The sequence below is a fragment of the Trichechus manatus genome, unplaced genomic scaffold, assembly GCF_000243295.1.
Source record: "Trichechus manatus latirostris isolate Lorelei unplaced genomic scaffold, TriManLat1.0 scaffold00006, whole genome shotgun sequence".
In the NCBI taxonomy this organism is placed as follows: Eukaryota; Metazoa; Chordata; class Mammalia; order Sirenia; family Trichechidae; genus Trichechus; species Trichechus manatus.
The window spans coordinates 22036499-22054282 of record NW_004443942.1 but is presented as its reverse complement, the minus strand read 5'-3'; positions in this window follow the sequence as shown (position 1 = coordinate 22054282).

Here is a 17784-nt window from a genome sequence, read left to right as displayed (position 1 = left end):
ACACTACAGGGGAAGTCAGCACAACTGGACTAAACCAAAGCTAAGAAGTTTCCTGAATACAATCAAACACTTTGAGGGACAGAGTAGCAGCAGTAGGAGTCTGGGGACCATGCTTTCAGGGAACATCTAAGTCAATTGGCATAACAAAGCTTATTAAGAAAATGTTCTGCAGCCTGCTTTGGTGAGTGACGTCTGGGGTCTTAAAAGCTTTCAAGCGGCCATCTAAGAGACATCATTTGGTCCCAACTTCCTAGAGTAAAGGAGAATGAAGAACATCAAAGACACAAGGAAAGTATTAACCCAAGAGACAGAAAGGGCCACATAAACCAGAGACTTCATCAGCCTGATACAGAAGAACTAGATGGTGCCCGGCTACTACCAATGATCGCCCTGACAGGGAACACAATAGAGAGTCCCGGATGGAGCAGGAGAAAGGTGGGGCGCAGAACTCAAATTCTAGTAAGAAGACTGGACTTAATTGTCTGAAACTGGAGGAACCCCAGAAAGCATGGCCCCTGGATTCTCTATCAGCCCAGAACTAAAACAATTTCCGCGGTCAACTCTTCAGACAGGGATTGGACTGGACTGTGGGACATAAAGTGATCCTCATGAGGAGTGTGCCTCTTAGCTCAAGTAGATACAAGAGACCAAAGGGACAGCTTCTGTCTGGAGGTGAGATGGGAAGGCAGAGAGGGTTAGGAGCTGGTGGAATGGACATGGGGAATCAGGGGTGGAAAGGAGGAGTGTGCTGTCACTGTACGGGGAGAGCAATTAGGGTCACATAACAATGTATGTATTAATTTTTTGTATGGGAAAAAATAAAAAGATTCGCAGCCAAGAAAATCCAATGTAGCGGTTCTACTCTGCAACACACAGGGTCACCATGAGTCAGAATCAACTCAACAGCAACTGGTTTTTACAGTAACCAATGCATCTGACGGAGCCCTGGTGGCGCAGTGGTTGGGAGCTTGGCTCCTGACTGGGGGGTCGGCGGTTGGGGTCCGCCAGCTGCTCCTTGGAGGCCCTGTAGGACAGTTCTGCTCTGTCCTATAGGGTTGCTATGGGTCGGAACCGACTCAACAGCACCTAACAACAACAACAATGCATCTGATGAACATGATTTCCCTAGACCTGGGCAGCTGACCTAAAGTTTCATTTCTGCCTTTAGCGCTTGGAAAGGGGCCTTTCCCAGAAGGAGGTTACATGTTTCACTGCAAAGGAAGTGCAGAGGAAGGCTTGATTAAATCTACCCAGGAGTAAGAGGAGAGATGAAGAAGGGCATCAGAGCTTCCAAGGACTCTTCCATGAAAGCGAGTAAGGATCTACTCACCAGGAAGAAGAATCCTATAAGGGTTTTATAATATTGTAAAATATCAGGAGGTTTTTCACTCACCTGTTTGGTCATTTTATTTGTAGTCATCAGAAGGAAAACACTTAAGTGCAAGGGCCACAGAGGCTTACAGACAGAGACAGCAAGGCAGTGGGCAGCGGAGAGCTGAGGAAACTGTTCTGAGTCCACAGTCAAGGTTAGGGGAAAAGGCACCCCCCAAAAAGAGAGCGGCCGATGGTAGATCAGAAGATGAAGGGAAAAGAGGCTGCAAGGCTAGATCCTTCGGGAAGAATACACTGGAACCTGGCTGGGGCAGAGATGAGAATCTGGAAGTTCCACTAGCACATTAACACACTCCCACAGAGAAAGGACAAAAACCAAACCAAACCCATTGCCTTCGAGTCGGTTCCCGCTCGTGGCGACCCTGTGGAACGGAGTGGAAATGCCCCGTGGGGTTTCTGGGGAGGGGTTGGTGGATTCCGACGGCCTATCTTTTGGTTGGTAGCCGGGCTCTTGACCACTGCGCCGCCGGGGCTCCAGAAGAAAGGACAAACAGAGAATAACTCACTGTGTGGGCTCCGCCTTACCTAGATCTACCATCCACTGAACCAGCATGTGGACGAACGTGACCAACACATTGCCCCCATTGAGGGACGCTGCCACCCCGAAGTAGGTCCTGTCGAAGTACGGGAAGTCGGCGACTGGAGCCAGGGCGTCTGGAGTCTGCGCCGGCTGGAATTCTGAAGGCATGGAGGCTGCCAGCTGAACCAAGGTGCTGATATTGAGAACTAGGGGTCCAAACGAAGCAGAGGTCAGGCCTGGGAAGCTAACTTGAATGTCACAAGTCACAACAGGGCAGTGGGAGAGTGTGGTGGCTTTAAAAAATAGGTCCACAAATTGTTTAATATGCTTCCTTCCAAGAGGTAGAGCCTAACTCCCCTCCCCTGGAGTGTGGGCTGAACTTAGTGACTTACTTACAATGAACAGAGTAAAATAGAAGGGGCAGTATGTGATTACAGAGACTAGGTCATAAAAACACACTGCAGTTTCTGTCTTTGTCGATTTCTCTCAGATCACTTGCTCCGGGGGAACGGCAGCTGCCATGTCATGAGTATCACTATGGAGAGGCCCACATGGCAAGGAACTAAGAGACCTTCTGCCAATAGCCATATGAGTGAGCTTATTAGCAGATCCTCCAGCCCAGTCAAGCCTTCAGATGACTGCAGCCCCAGCTGACAGCCTGATTACAAGCTCATGAGAGACCTTGAGTGAGCCAGAACCATCCAGTCACTGCCAGAGTCCTAACCCTCAGAAACTATGTGATATAATAAATGCTTGCATTTAAGGAAAAAAAAAAGAAACGAAGTAGTTAATAGAAACTCACCCCAAAATAACCTATTCCCATTGGCGTCAAGTCAATTTTGACTCAAAGCAATCCCATAGAACAGGGCATAACTGCCCCCATAGGGTTTCCAAGGCCGTAAGTCTTTACGGCAGCTGACTGCAACATCTTCCACCTGCAGAGTGGCTGGGGGATTCAAACAGCCAACCTTTTGGTTAGAAGGCAAGCACTTAACCACTGCCCAACCAGGCCTCCTTCCAAGGCTCCAAGGTGTTGCAATTAACAAAGATTTTAAAATCGTTTTAAATACACTTGCAATTATGCTGAAAATAAAGGGATATATATACGATGAAAACAAACATAATAAAACTGGAGTAGCTATACTCAATTCAGACAAAATAGCCTTTAAGACAGGGAATATTATATGACATAAAGGGGGCAGTTCATCTTGATAAAAATGTCAATGCATTAGGAACATATAATAGCTACAAATATTTATGTCCCTAATAACACAACTTCAAAATCTGTTAAGAAAAACCTGACAATCATAGTCAAAATTTTTAACACCCCTTTCTCAGCAATTGATAGGACAACTTAATTTTTTTTTAAAAATATATAAGAATATAGAAGATCTCAATGGTAATATGAACCACCTTGACCTAATTAGTATTTATGGCACACTACAGCCACAATGCACAATCTCCATGTGTACATGGAATGTTGTCAAGATATAACATAAACTGACCTGAAACAAGTTTAAAAAAATTTCAAAAAAATTAAAATTTGTAGAGAAATTCTCTAATCATAAAGACCTAAAATAACAATAAGGTATTTGGAAAGCCCACATATTTGGAAATTAAATAATCGACTTCCAAATAATCCATGTGTCAAAGAAGAAATCAAAGGGAATAATAATGAAAATTTACATATCAAAATTTGTGAGATGCAGTTAAAACAATGCTTATGGGGAAGTTTATAGCACATATTAGAAAGGAAGACAGGTTTAAATCAATGATCTATATTTTCAATCTTAATAAGCTAACAGCAAAGCAAATTTAATCCAAATGAAATAGAAAAAAGAAAAATGATAAATTAAGAGAAGAAATCAATGAAATCGAACATATCAATTGATAAAATTAATAAACTTAAAAATTTATATATTTGATCAATGGAAAGACTTATCATGGAAAAAAGAAAATAAACACAAAATACCAGGAATGAAAGAGGGGATTTTACTACAGATCCTACAGGACAATAAGGAAATACTAGGAGCAATTTTGTGCTGATACATTTGATAATTTGATAAAACTATCAAATTTGTTTGTTAGTTATTTAAAAAACACAAAGTAGAAATAGATACAAGATAGAATATTTGAACAGTCCTATTTCTATCAAAGAAAATAAATCAGTTGCCAAAAATATTTCTTCTAAAAAATTTAGAAGTGGTTTCAGTGGTGAATTTTATCTACTATTTAAGGAAGAAATAATATCTATCTTACACAAACTCTTTCATAAAATAGAGGATGAAGGATCATTCCCCAGTTCATTTTATGAGGCAATCGTAACCCTGACACTAAAATTCAACAAAGGCATAGCAAAAAATTTACATTAAAGCCAAAATCTTTCATTAATGTACATGAAAAAGCTCTTAAGGAACTGTCAGGAAATCAAATCCAGAAACACATAAAGGGATAGTGTATCAAGCCAATTGAAGTTTATCCCAGAAATGCAAGGTTGATTCAACATTTGAAAATTATTTAAAGAAATTAAAGAATACCTAAATAAATGGAGACATATACCATGTTCGTGGATTGATAAAATCAGTAGTTTTAAGATGCTAATTCTCCCTAAAATAGCTTATGAATTCAACTCAATCCTTGTTGTAATCCTAGCTGGCATTTTCATAAAAATTGACAAACTGGTTTTTAAATTTATTTGGAAATGAAAAGAGTTTACAATAGCCAAAGCAATTTTGAAAAAGAAGAATATATCTGGAGGATACCTGATTTCAAGACTTACATTAAAACTTCAGTGATAAAGACTGTGTGTAGTCTTGACATATTAGCATAAGAATAAGCAAAAATATCCATGGAACAGAATAGAGAGTCCACCAATAGCCTCAAAGGTATACAGTCAATTTTCAAGGAAGGCATTAAAGCAATTCAATGGAGAAAGAAAAGTCTTTCAGTAGATTGTTCTGGAATAATTGATATCCATATGGAAAAAAATGAACCACAACTGTTATCACATAATACACAAAAGTTAATTTTTGGATCATAGATATAAAGGCAAAGGTTAAAACTATAAAGCTTTTAGAATAAAATGTAGACTATCTTTGCACCTTGGGGTAGGCAAAGATTTATACACACAATACAGAAAACAGTATCTGTGAAGGAAATGTTAATAAATTAAACTATATCAAAATTAAAAATTACTGCTGTTCAAAAGTCACTGTGTAAAATGAATAAGGAAGCCATAGACTTGGAGAATACATTTATAAAAAATGTATGCTGAATATATAAAGAACTCCTACAGCAACTCAATAATAAAAAGACAATTCAATTTAGAACCTGGACAAAAGAATTGGAGACTTCAAAAAGTGAAGTACGTGAAACAAGCAGTCAGTACCTTTAGTCATGGGGGGTATGCAAATTGAAATCACAATGAGATATCATTTAACATTCACCAGAATGGCTAAAAAGAAAAAGAATAACAATACCAAGTATTTGCAAATGTGTGATGCAACTGGAACTCTCATTCACTGATGATAGGAATGTAAAATGGTCCAACCATCTTGGAAAAAGTTCTGGGAGTTTATTATAAAGTTAAACATGTATCTACTGTTCATCCCAGTAGTTCCACTTCTATTTATTTATCCAAATGAAATAAAAACTTATGACCACAAAAACACAAGTATAAGAATACTCATGAAGGCTTTATTCACAATAGACAAACATGGAACACAATCCAAATATCCATTAACAGGAGAATGGATAAAGAAATTGTGCTATACCCATACAACGCAATACTGAAGCCAAAAAAAAAAAACCACCAAACCTCTTCCTGTCCATGAGACCCTATAGGAAAAAGTAGAACTACCGCCATAGGGTTTCCAAGACTGCCACATTTTTATCCAGCAGAGTGGCTGGTGGGTTCGAAAAACTGACTTTTTGGTTAGCAGCCGAGCTTTTAATCACCGTGAAACCAGGACTCCTTAATGCAAAAGGAGCTACTCATTCACAAAAAGGAGTGAATAGCTAATACACACGACACATGAATGAATTTCATGGATGTGCTGAACAAAAGAATCTGGACACAAAAATGTACATACTTATGATTTCATTTATATGTTGCATATTATTATGTTTCCATATATCTTAGAATAGGCAAAACTAATTTAAGGTAAAAATTATCAGAAATGTGGTTGTTTCCGGGATGTGAGACGGATTGACTGGGAAGCGGCAAGAGAGAACTTTCTGGGGAAATCGAAATATCCTATATTATAATAGTGATGTGGTTACCCAGAGGCATGCATCTGTCAAAACTGTACAACTAAGATTTGTGCATTTCAATATATGAAAATCTTACCACAGAAAAAAGAACGGTAAAAATTATAATATTTCAGTGAAGGAGTGGGGATTGGGTGGAGATATAGATGATTTAAGAATGGCAGAATGTTAATAATTGTTGAAGCTTGGTGATGGTTACATGGAGGTCTGTTATATAATTCTATTTACTTTGTATGTGTTTAAAATTTTCCATAATAAAAAAATATTTTCATACAATCATGAACTATTTATACTAGCATCTAATATATGTCTTATCTTAAATATCTTAAATCCATACTAAGTGCACATGCTTTATAAGAATAATATTTGGGACCTCATTCAGTGTTTTAATTTCTCATTATTAATTTCTCATAGGAGTTGGTCTACGAATAATATTTGCAGAAGGAAAATCATTCTTTTATACAACCAAAGTTTATAACAGGCTGAATAATTCAAAGACACTTACAAATAATCAAACAAGTCAACAAATAAAGCAACTTTATCATATAAAGAATATGGTGGTAAAATAATTAAGTATTTTATATTAAAAATTCCACTGTTCATCTGTTTGTCATATTGTGGTGGCTTGTGTGTTGCTGTGATGTGGGTATCTATGTCACTAGTATTTCCAAAATCAGCAGGGTCACCCACAGTGGACAAGTTTCAGCAGAGCTTCCAGACTAAAATAGACTAAGAAGAAGGATCTGCCAACCTACTTCTAAAATAATTGGCCAATGAAAACCTTATGAACAAGAGAGAAACATTGTCTGATCTAGTACCAGAAGATGAGCCCCTCAGGGTGGAAGGTACTCAAAATACAACTGAGGAACAGCTGCTTCCTCAAAGTAGAGTCAACCATAATGAAGTAGGGTAATATGACTATTATTCAAATTTACACACCAACCACTAACAACAACGATGAAGAATTTGAAGATTTTTACCAACTTCTGCAGTGTGAAATTGATCAGACAGGCAATCAAGATGCATTGATAATCTCTAGTGATTGGAATGCGAAAGTTGGAAAAAAAGAGGGATCAGTAGTTTAAAATATGGTGTTGGTGAAAGAAACAATGTCAGAAATCGCCTGATAGAATTTTGCAATACCAATGACTTCTTCATTGGGAATACCTTTTTTCAAAAATATAAACAGCGACTATACACGTGGACCTAGCCAAATGCAATACATAGGAATCAAGTCAAATACATCTGTGGAAAGAGGTGATGGAGAAGCTCAATATCATCAGTCAGAAGGCCAGGGGCTGACCGCGGAATAGACCATTAATTGCTCATATGCATGTAAGTTAAAGCTAAAGAAAATTAAAACAAGTCCACAAGAGCCAAAGTAGGATGTTTAGTATATCCCACCTGAATTTAGAGACCATCTCAAGAATAGATTTGACACATTGAACACTAATGACCAAAGATCACAAGTTGTGGAATGACATCAAAGACATCATACATGAAGAAAGCAAAAGGTCATTAAAAAGACAGGAAAGAAAGAAAAGACCAAAATGGTTATCAGAAGAGACTCTGAAACTTGCTCTTGAACATGGAGTGGCTAAAGAGAAAGGAAGAAATGACAAAGTGAAAGAGCTAAATAGAAGATTTCAAAAGGCAGCTTGAGAAGACAAAGTAAAGTATTATAATGAAATGTGCAAAGACCTGGAGATAAAAAACCAAAAGGGAAGAACACACTCAGCATTTCTCAAGCTAAAAAAACTGAAGAAAAAATTCAAGCCTTGAGTCGTAATATTGAAGGATTTTTTGGGCAAAATCCTGAACGACACAGGAAACATCAAAAGAAGATGGAGGGAATACAAAGTCACTGTTCTGAAAAGAATTGGTTGAAGTTCAACCATTTCAGGAGGGAGCGTATAATCAATAACTGGCGGTATTGAAACAAGAAGTCCAAGCTGCACTGAAGGCATTGGTGAAAAACAAGGCTCCAGGAATTGATGGAATACCAACTGAGATGTTTCAACAAATGGATGCAAAGCTGGAAGCGCTCACTCCTCTATGTCAAGAAATTTGGAAGATAGCTACCTGGCCAACCGATTGGAAGAGATCCATATTCGTGCCCATTCCAAAGAAAGGTGATCCAACAGAATGTAGAAATTATCGAACAATATCATTAATATCATAAGTAAGTAAAAATTTGCTGAAGGTAATTCAAAAAATGTTGCAGCAGTATATCAATAGGGAACTGCCAGAAATTCAGTTCAGATTCAGAAGCGGATGTGAACAAGGAATATCATAGTTGGTGTCAGATGGATCTTGGCTGAAAGCAGAGAATACCATAAAGATGTTTACCTGTGTTTTATTGACTATGCAAAGGTATAGACTGTGTGGATCATAACAAATTATGTATAACATTGTCAAGAATGGGAATTCCAGAACACTTAATTGTGCTTATGCATAACCTGTGCATAGACCAAGAGGCAGTTGTTTGAACAGAACAAGGGGATACTGCATGGTTTAAAGTCAGGAAAGGTGTGTGTAAGGGTTGTATCCTTTCACCATACTTATTCAATCTGTATGCTAAGCATATAATCCGAGAAGCTGGACTATATGAAGAAGAATGCAGCATCAGGATTGGAGGAAAACTCATTAACAACCTGTGATATGCAGATGTGACAACTTTGCTTGCTGAAAGTGAGAGGACTTGAAGCACTTAGTGATGAAAATCAAAGACTACAGCCTTCAGTATGGATTACACCTCAACATCCAACAACAAAAAAAAAAATCAAACCCGTTGCCATTGGGTTGATTCTGACTCATAACGACCCTATAGGACAGAGTAGAACTGTCCCATAGGGTTTCGAAGGAGTGGCTGAACTTTTGGTTAGCAGCCAAGCTCTTAACCATTATGCCACCAGGGCTCCACATCTCAACATAAGGAAAACAAAAATCCTCACGACTGGACCAATAAGCGACATCATGCGTGATAAACGGAGAAGATACTGAAGTTGTCAAGGATTTCATTTTACTTGAATCCACAGTCAACGTCCATGGAAGCAGAAGTCAAGATATCAAAGGACATACTGCTTACGGCAAATCTGCTAAAAACATCTCTTTAAAAAATTAAAGAGGAAAGATATCACTTTGAGAACTAAGGTGTGCCTGACCCAAGCCATGGTATTTTCAATCACCTCATATGCGTGTGAAAGCTGGACAATGAATAAGGAAGATCGAAGAAGAATTGACGCATTTGAATCGTGGTATTGGCAAAGAATGTTGACTATACCATAGACTGCCAAAAGAAGGAACAAATCTATCTTGGAAGAAATACAGCCAGAATGCTTCTTAGAAGCAAGGTTGGCAAGACTTTGTCTCACATACTTTGGAAAAATTATTAGGAGGGACCAGTCCCCTGAGAAAAACATCATGCTTGATAAATTAGAGGGTCAGCAAAAAAAAAAAAAGACACTCAACAAGATGGATTGGCACAGTGGCTGCAACAGTGGGCTCAAACATAGCAACGGTTGTGAGGATGGTGCAGAACTGGGCAGTGTTTCTTCTGTTGTACATAGAGTTGCTATGAGTTGGAACTGACTTAACGACACCTAACAACAACAACAACACAAACAAAAATTACAGTATATTATAAGAGTAGTAAGATCATTCAATTAAGCATGAGTACAGTGTATGTATAAAGCCAGTCAGCAATGTCCCAATATCAATCAATCCATGAGGTCCATCAGTATTTAAAACAGGAGAATATGAATGCAAGAAATTGATTATACCTGTGACAGAGAAGCTGCAAAGTCAAGAGGGTAACAGTGAGATAATCCAGAGATTAACAGCAATCAGAAACATCTACCACACCTATGCTGGAGAGGCAAAGCTAGGGAGTCTCTAAACAGAGCTCGGGGCTAAAGTCTCTTGGTAGAAGTTGAATCCAGAAGGGTCCATCCTGTGGGAATATCCTTAGATAGAAGAAGAGAACTATCTCCTAGAATAAAACAGATAATGAATGAAAAAATAAAAGTTTGCTTTAGCATAAAGCCCTCGCTTCAGCTTCTATCAATTTATCAAATTTTTCTTTAAGTGTCATTATTGACATTGTGGTAAGCACAGATGTTTAAAGTCTGAATGATTGCTCATAGAGCTTTTAATCTCCTTCCTCACCCCAGTCAGAGGTGGATTTACAAAGAGGCTAATGATTCTTAAACCTCAGGACCCCTCACTTGCTCAGGCTTCTTCCAAGGCCCTGGGAAAGCTCCTAGAAGTTTTCATTTTATTGTATTAGAATTGCATACTCTATTCCTTAAAAGAGAATTCAAAGAGTTGTATAAGCTTCTGAACCCATGAAGTCTGAATCTGACATATCTCTCCACCTCCTCCTCACTATTCCCAAATTAGCTTCATCTCCCGAATTTTCTTCCTTAATTCCTAGTTCATCAAGTAAAACCAGGACCCTGGATTAGATGAGCTGGGGAAATTCTAACTCCACCTCGCAAGGTGTAAAACAACTTTATTCCCCATATGGAGACTTTCTTCACAATAAGGGTCACAAACTCAAATTCTTCCAGAGATCTAGGCGGGTGACAAATGAATGAAAAAGAATGGGTGGAGACTAGGGCAACTCCAAGGGTTCAGGCCCGGGTTCGAGCGACCAACCGTACCTCAGCTACACCCCACTGTCCCTTGCAGTTAAACTCACTCTACGCAGATCTTCCCTCTTTTTTTAGAAACTGGAAATATGGTATCTTTTTTTCCAGGAGAAGCTATGAATTTTTTAGATTTTTAAATGTACGCTGAAAAACTTTAATATACTGCTGAGCAAAACAAATCACATTCAAGGACTATGTTGTACCCTTGGGCTGCTAGTTTACAGCATTTGGTTTATAGAAAATATGCATAATTTGAGAAATTTGTAACCGCTCTGTAGGAAATCTGATTCCTTCTATTCCCATAGTCAAAATCAAGAGAAAGAAAAGGATAAAGCTATCCCAAGAAGCCTCTGTCTGAGCTCTACAATAAACCTATTGCCATTGGGCAGATTCTGTCTCATAGTGACCCTATAGCACAAAGTAGAACTGCCTCACAGGGTTTCCAAGGAGCAGCTAGTGGATTAGAACTCACAACCTTTTGGTTAGCAACCTTTATGATCAACCAAATGAAAGAAATCAGGGCAAAAGAGCTGGAGAGGCCAACATACATATAACTAAATAGAATATCATGACGATAAAAGAATTAACCTGTATCGAATACTTACCATGTGCCAGGCACTATGCTAAGTGGTTTTGTCAATTGGACAGTCAGTCAACAAACATTTGCTAGGCCAGACACTGTTTGAAGTGCCAAGGATAAAGCAATGAAGAAGACAGAGAACCCTGTCTCCTAGAAACTTAGAGTCCAGTGGAAGAAGATAGAAAGTCAACTTGTAAACAAAGAGATAAAAAGATGGTTTCAGGTATTCTGTGATAATGATAAAGAATGGGGTATTGAGGTAGAGAATAACTGGGTAGGGGGGAGATAAGGGTTATCTAGGTTGGCCAGGGAATTTCTCTCCGAGGGGCTAACTTAGAATGGAGACCTGACTTATGAGAAGAAGGCAGCCATAAAGCAAAATTTATGAAGTTTGTTCAAAGTGGAAGAACAAATGCTAAAGGTCCTGAGGTGGCTAGGAGCCAAAAAAAAAAAAAAAAAAATTATTGAGTGAGTTCTGATTCATGGTGACCCCATGTGTGTCAGAGTAGAACAGTACTCCATAGTGTTTCAATGACTGATTTTTCAGAAGTAGATCACTAGGCCTTTCTTCCGAGGCATGTCTAGGTGAACTTGAACCTCCAGTCTTTCAGTTAGCTGCCGAGCACCCTACCGTTAACACCACCCAGGGATAGAGATTAGGCCAGTACTAATAGTGCAAAGAGAAGAGAGTAAGATGAATTCAGAGAGTAGGCCAGTGGCATATAGCACTGTAGGCCACAATCAGGAATTTAAGCCACTGGGAGTTTTAAGAAATGGTGTGGTATGTTCTGATGTAAGCATTGAAATGTCACCCTGGCTAGTCAATGGAGGAAGGACTGTAGGAAAAAGCATGGAGGAGGTTATATCAGTGTGAAGGCTGACCCGATGGTGGGCTAGACTTGGTTGTAGGTATGCTGATAGACATAGGCAGATTTAGGATTTTTTTTTTTTTTTCAATGGACTGATTGTGTAGTCTGAGGGCAAGACCTAAAAGGAAGATAAATATCTCAGCTTGAGGCTGGCAGGCTATCACCATTAGCACCACCTGCATTACCTTCCTCCACTAAGCAATCATCATTAACCACCCGCCCTCAGTCCGGCACCATTCCCAGGCCCCATGACTCTCTGCCATAGCTATTTGTTGGTTAGCTCATGAGGGGATTTGTAGAGTCAGTAAGTAGAGTATTTCTCTTTACCAACTGATAGAGAACTATTTCAATATTATACCAATTGGTAGAGCTATGTCAGTGCCTACCAGTTGAATATTAGTCCTAGGCTAAGAAGTTTGAAATCTATCCTGTTGGACATAAGACATTGGTGACAATTTCTGGCAGGTGAATAACATGATCAAAGAAGAGTTTTCAGAAGGATGAACTGGCAGCTGTGTGTAGGATGAGTTAGAGAGAGGCGGGAGAGCCTGGAGGCAGGGAGCTCAATCAGCAGGTTATTCCAGAATATGCACAAGAGAAGGTGAGATTAACACATAAATTCCTTCAAGGGATTTTTGCTGTGGAAATGATACCTTGCCTTGATGAGCAGATGATAACATAATCCCTTCCTCCCTTTAAACTGATTTGCTAGGACGTTGTTTTGTTACTTGGGGTACCAAATGAATACATTGCTGTCATCTACATGTCTCGTGGGTAAAAAATAAAATTACTATCTCTGCTTCCTCTTTCTTGGGGGAAGGAACCTTAGTACTCTGATACGGAGTGGGCTGGGTTAGGAGTTAATTCCTGAGGTAACTTGATACTTTCTAAGGACGTATCTATCCATGAATCTTTGAGGGGTTGGATAAGTGAGGAGCACAAAGACGTTCACGTCTGATATGAGTATTCAAAAATCCTTGAAAGGTATTCCTAAAATATTATCTTTGCTTATTTATGAATATCAGAATAGCTAGAACAATTGAGCCAGACAGAGGAAGGAAAATAGTAACACTTGAACAATTGGTGAATCTAGGTGGGGTGTATATGGGTGATCATTATAATATTTTGAAAATTTTCTGTAGGTTTGAAATATTTGTAAATAAAAAATGGGGAGAGGGAATAATTTGGTCATTTGCTAATTGTTCCTCCTGGGAATTACCTTATCCTTGATTTTTCAGTAGTAACAATTTAAATTAGTCACTTTATTTTTACTCTTGTAGAGGTCACGCTTTAGGTTAAATGATAAAGTGAATCCTGTATGTCTACATCAAGGGATCAGATCTTAAGCATTTCCTAATGTACAGTGGCCTTTTTCCTTCTTGTTTTACTTTCCCTAATTATTATTACATAGGCAAGGGACCCTTTGTATCACTGCAGAGTTTCCTAGCAGGAAAAGCTATCTATGCTTCTCTTTACCATTTAATCACTATTCAGTGACTGACACAAAGTATTTCAACCCAATCCCTAGTTTACATATCTATCTATAATTTGTTTGTTTGGGCCTACAATAATTTTGAAAGTGTCTGCTGTGTTGAACAAATCTGATATAATACTTAAGAATGATACAGGATGCTTTAAATTCTGTGTATTTTTCAGTCCATCACTTTGAAATAGAATCATGAAATGGAAATGTTCAAATGGCCATTACTTCTGTAAAATGGAACAGATTCCCGTGCAATTCTAGTCATTGTTAGAAGTTCAAGAGTATATTTTTTGCCTTATAGCTTAGTCATGTCTTAGAATATTAGGTCAAACCATACAAAATTGACATTTTGTAGATCAAAAACAGTCAAATGTTGACAATTTCATATGGTTCACCCTATTAAAATCAACACATTTCCTGTAAGATTGACATCAGATAAAAATATGTTCCATATTGCCTATTACATACTATTTTCTTCCTGATAAAAGCTCAAAGCTTACAGAAACATAGGGACTTACAGTTTATGGAATGTGTGACCAAAGCAGTTTTTAGGAGAAATAAAAATTTCCATATAAACTTACAAATATATAGTTCAGTGTATAGCTTCAATTCATTAGTATCTCGTTCTGTTATCTCTAGGCTGGCAGTACTAGAAGAATAAAAACTATTAATTAAGGTTAGCTTTTGCGGGGGGTGGGGGGTGGGTGGGTTTAGGTTTTGGTTATTTTTTGTTTTACTTTTTCGTATCTGGTGACCAGTACCAATTTTGAAAGAATTTGAACTCTATTTACAGTAAATCCCCATGGCTGTTGTCATCAAAATGTGACATTTCTTTGCCAGTTAAATGGAAACATCTCAGAGGAGGTTGAAAGTTTACCAAGTAATATTAATCTGTTGGGCAACCTACGTCTTTTCCTTTCTTTTCTTTTTCCTGAATTACAGCTTCTGATAACCCCTGACAGGTGAAAATCCATCCATAGAATTCTCTTACACTCTCTCTTTTTTAACAAGTCGATATTTTCAATTTAGCATGTATCATACTTAAATGCCAAATCCTGAACATGCCACATGATGCAATAGAGCATAGATTATCCTAACTGCTCTTGTAAGTGCTATAAAAAAAAAAAAGTCCTGTGAATAATTCTCATAATTTGGCCCACTTACAAACCAGAAATATCTTTTTCTTGACATAGAAATTGTATTTTTCTCCCCAAATGATTAGTGTTTCCCTTGGATATTTCTCGTTAATATCCTTAACTATTGTAGTCTTGAGAATTGCAGTTTTTCTAGATGGACCAAGTTACATATAATTATTGGAACATAAAATATTGGAGCTTCCGCGCAACATAACTGCTCATTCTATTACCACTTCAAAACTATGCTGGCAAAATGAGGAAATAACTGAGTGTGAGTTTCTTTACTTACTGAACTCACATACCAGTTTTCTATTCCAGGTGTTTCACAAGTTCACTATTCTGGTCAATAAGGATTTTTTTTTTCTTTTTTGACAGAAAATCCACACACTTCCTAATGTTACCTAAGTGTATCACTAGTAAAAATAGCAGAGGAGAAAAGGAACTGAAGTTTAGTAGTGTAAAAAGAAAAAAAAATAACTAGAGAAGGAGAGGCATGAAGGAGGAGTATTATGAAGGTGGCAACAAAAAGACTCAGGTTGTGATAAGGAAGCTGTCAGAACAATCCCCACGTCCAGGGCACAGAAAAAGTCTTCATGGATGCTCAGGTCTCCCACCAGCACTACTGACAGGTGGTATGGTGAGGTAGCTGAGAGTCTAGATGCTGGTGTCATGCTGCCTGGGACAAATCCTGGTTCTAGTTGGGTGATCTTGGATAAATTGTTTCTTCTCTGTGTTCCAGATTAATTGCCAAAGAAATGGATAGAAAAATGGCATGCATAGGATTAGATTAAGAGAATTAAATGTGAGATTCCAGATAAAGCACTTAGATCCTGACTGTCATTAATAGTCAACAAATATTACCTATAAAAGTGATAGCTATATACAGTAAAACCTGTGAAGGCCGGAACCTATGTAAGGCAGAAACATGTGAGAGAAGGAAGGGAAACTCAAATATCTTCCACTAAAGAAGCGATAGGAAAATGGTAAGATTGCACCATGTCAAAGCTGGAAAACTTGGAAGATCCAAAAAAACAAATTAGTCCCATTGAATTCTGGCTCTCACAGTTTTCACTGTATTAGTAATTTCTTTTCTAAACCTCATAGTAGAATCCCTCACCCCATAAACAAAGTCATGATCCTAGGCAACAGTTTTGGAAAAGAATTCTGAAAAACTGTATGGATTCAGAGGAGAACACACTGTTAGCTCACCGGATCATATAACAACTGAGCAGCTGTTAACTTCATTACATGTTCCTGAATAGATGCAATATGCTGTAGTAGAAAGCATGGCAAACTTTAGAGCCACGTAGGTCTGGTTAAGTGCTCAACTACTAGCTGAAAGTTTGGCGGTTCGAACTTACCCAGAGGCACCTGGTAAGATGGGCCTGGCCATCTGCTTCTAAAAGGTCACAGACTTGAAAACTCTATGGAGCGCAGTTCTACTTTGCACACATAGGGTCACCATGAGTCAGAATCAACTTGACAGCAACTAACAGCAATAAGACCTAGGTTCTACTTTCACCTGTGTGACCTTAGACAATTCATTTAATCTCCCTGAGACTCAGTTTTCTGACCTATCCACAATAGGAATAACAACACCATCTGTTATGGATTGAATCGTGTCCCCCAAACATGTGTGTCAACTTGGCTAGGCCATGATTCCCAGTACTGTGTGATGGTCCACCATTTTGTGCTCTTGTGTGATTTTCCTATGTATTGTAAATCTTACCTCTATGATGTTAATGAGATGGGATTAGCAGCAGTTATGTTAATGAGACAGGACTCAATCTACAAGACAAGGTTGTGTCTTAAGTCAATTTCTTCTGAGATATAAAATAGAGAAGCAAGCAGAAAGACAGGGGGACGTCATACCACCAAGAAAGCAGCACCGGGAGCAGAGCATGTCCTTTGGACCTGAGATTCCTGCACTAAGAAGCAACTAGACCAGGCGAAGATTAATGACAAGGACCTTCCTCCAGAGCCAACAGAGAGAAAGCCTTCCCCTGGAGCTGGCACCCTGAATTTGGACCTCTAGCCTCCTAGACTGTGAGAATAAATTTCTCCCTGTTAAAGCCATCCACTTGTGGTATTTCTGTTACAGCAGCACTAGGTAACTAGGACACCACCCTTGCAAGATTGTTGTAGTATAAGCAATAATAAGCAGGATAGTACTAGGCACTCAGTAAATGCCAGCTCTCGTTATTCTTCAGAGAGGTGAGGATATTTGATACAGTCAGGGCAGAATATCACACATAAAGTCATACCAGAAATTTCAACACGTGATAGACTCAATTCAGTACTCCTTCACACTTGCTTAGAGATCCAAATTAGAAAGCTTTTGGCTCACCAAAGAAGATATTCAGGCAGCTAACAGACACATGAAGAAATGCTCACAATCATTAGCCATTAGAGAAATGCAGATAGAAACTACAATGAGATATCATCTCACCCCAACAACACTAGCATTAATCCAAAAAACACAAAATAAATACTGGAGAGGTTGTGGAGAGACATACACTGTTGGTGGGAATGTAAAATGGTACAACCACTTTGGAAATTCATTTGGCGCTTCCTTAAAAAGCTAGAAATAGAAGTACCATACGATCCAGCTATCCCGCTCCTTGGAATATATCATAGAGAAACAAGAGCTGTCTCACAAATAGATACATGCACACCCATGTTCGTCACAGCACTGTTCACAATAGCCAAAAGATGGAAGCAACCTAAGTGCCCATCGATGGACGAATGGATAAACAAACTATGGTATATCCACACAATGGAATATTACTCAATGATAAAGAACAATGATGAAGCTGTGAAACATTGTATAACTTGGTGGAAGCTAGAACTTATTATGCTGAGTGAATTTAGTCAGTCACAGAA